The 2500-nt window shown below is 57.9% G+C and overlaps 1 non-coding gene across 1 annotated transcript in view; it reads right to left on the reverse strand.

The window, feature by feature from the left end:
- LOC124773840 overlaps positions 1-716 on the reverse strand; it is a 1909-nt gene extending 1193 nt beyond the window's left edge. The window contains exon 1 of the ribosomal RNA XR_007014942.1: positions 1-716. This exon is cut by the window's left edge and continues 1193 nt beyond it. This is a non-coding gene — a ribosomal RNA (small subunit ribosomal RNA).
- Positions 717-2500: the final 1784 nt, after the last annotated feature.

Genomic DNA, 2500 nt, shown 5'->3' on the forward strand with positions numbered 1-2500 from the left:
CGTCCCACGATACATGCCAGTTAAACACCGACGGGCGGTGAACCAACAGCGTGGGACACAAATCCAACTACGAGCTTTTTAACCGCAACAACTTTAATATACGCTATTGGAGCTGGAATTACCGCGGCTGCTGGCACCAGACTTGCCCTCCAATAGATACTCGTTAAAGGATTTAAAGTGTACTCATTCCGATTACGGGGCCTCGGATGAGTCCCGTATCGTTATTTTTCGTCACTACCTCCCCGTGCCGGGAGTGGGTAATTTGCGCGCCTGCTGCCTTCCTTGGATGTGGTAGCCGTTTCTCAGGCTCCCTCTCCGGAATCGAACCCTGATTCCCCGTTACCCGTTACAACCATGGTAGGCGCAGAACCTACCATCGACAGTTGATAAGGCAGACATTTGAAAGATGCGTCGCCGGTACGAGGACCGTGCGATCAGCCCAAAGTTATTCAGAGTCACCAAGGCAAACGGACCGGACGAGCCGACCGATTGGTTTTGATCTAATAAAAGCGTCCCTTCCATCTCTGGTCGGGACTCTGTTTGCATGTATTAGCTCTAGAATTACCACAGTTATCCAAGTAACGTGGGTACGATCTAAGGAACCATAACTGATTTAATGAGCCATTCGCGGTTTCACCTTAATGCGGCTTGTACTGAGACATGCATGGCTTAATCTTTGAGACAAGCATATGACTACTGGCAGGATCAACCAGGGAGCTGCGTCAACTAGAGCTGAGCAGCCGGCCGCCCGGGAGTGTGTCCCGGGGGCCCGCGCGAACACGCAAGCGTCCGCTCAATCATTCTGCAAACAGGAGGAGGCTGAGCTCCCCTGCACAATACACCTCGAAACCCTCTCAGGTCCCGGCGGCGCGCAGCGCCGTCCCAAGTACTTGGTCGGGTTCGAGAGAGGCGCAATCGCCCGGAGTTAGGCGAGTAGACGCTTTCGGTGCGACCACCCGTGCTCCCAACTGAGCTTGCCGCTGCCGACAGAGGCCCGGGAGCGTGCTGTCGTGGCATTGCCGGCGGGAGACAACACGCGCCACCTACGGTGACCGGCAGCTCCAACGCCAGCGCCACAGAAGGACAAAAGCCCCACTTGGGTGCCGAAGCGAACTCTCCCAGCACAGCGCACGCGCCAACACATCCGCACAGCTGCGATACAAACCACCAGCGAGAACCGCTGGGGCGACCGAGCAGCAGACGGCGTCGCGGCGCCGAGCGCCGGGCGGCGGCGCATCCTCAACGCACACAGTCCTCAATCGGACCAGCACACTGAAGATGTCCACCGCGCTTCGCACCGGGCCCGCGAGGACCTACTTTGGCCGCACGGCGCCGCGCGCAGGGTGCGCCGGCGCGCAGCTGCGACGCCTGCCGCGTCCGTCGGCCGGCGCGCCTGCCACTGGCCGCCCCCACCAGCCGGCTGTAGCGCGTGCGCCCACGCACCGCGCGGCCAGCACGCCGGGAGGCGCCCCCTCACCGGCCGGGGACGGTCCCACCCAGCCACCGCCGCGTATCGCTTCACACCCAGATGCCGTTCAGTTTCGTCGGCATGGTGGGTATCGCTGGAACAACCGGTTAGTACCTCAACCTATCGTCGCCATCACCGATTCACCCCTAGCGAGAACAACCGCACCACAACAGGTTACCATTTGTTCATTTGCGTAACTTCACCAGAAAACGCAGGCGTCCATCGCCATTTGCAACTTCAACGATTATTGCATGCCTGTGTCAGGTGTCACGCCACACTACGTCTGCCCACATACACGCAACAAAATGTGCACGCCTAGACAATACGTGGAAGGTGGCCCCCGTACGTATGCGATGTCCATTGCTCGAACGACTGTCAACCGGCCTCTGTAGCATGTCGCAGATATGGAACGCGGTGCACCATGCCATCACGGTGTGTGAGGAGAGACGACTAGGTCCGAATACATCAACAGACAGCTCATGCTGATCGCCATCCACGGCGTCCGTTCCTCCCACACGTCTCTATGGCGTACCACACTGCAATCCAGCTCTCATAGGGAGACGACACGTAGCTGCGTGCACAATATTTGCACTGTATGGTCCGCCGTTTTTGGGCGCAGTCGTTGTGCGGTCACACATGTGCCACGATGTATCATTCAGTACATAAGGACGAATGTGCAGTACAGATTGTGGTTCACGCGTACGACATCAGCGGACAGTTGACACAGGCCGCACCACAACGTAGCCTGAGTACGTCGCATGCGAAGGGCATTGAACATGCAAACTTCTCACCAACCAGCTTGCGAAGGCAGGGGGCAAGGTGGGGACGTGGGGAGGGGCGGCATGTACGTCCTGCTGCCATCCACATTACAGTGTACAGCAGGAGCATGTGGAAAGTGAGCAAGACTTGCAAGGTGTTTAACATGAAGCGATACACAGGGGTGCGGGCAGTGCGAGTAGCGAACTATATTGCGAGGGTTGCGGGTGGGCAACACTACAGTAATTGAACGAGTCGTATAACAATTACAGAGCA

This window comes from Schistocerca piceifrons, unplaced genomic scaffold (assembly GCF_021461385.2).
Source record: "Schistocerca piceifrons isolate TAMUIC-IGC-003096 unplaced genomic scaffold, iqSchPice1.1 HiC_scaffold_957, whole genome shotgun sequence".
Taxonomy (NCBI): domain Eukaryota; kingdom Metazoa; phylum Arthropoda; class Insecta; order Orthoptera; family Acrididae; genus Schistocerca; species Schistocerca piceifrons.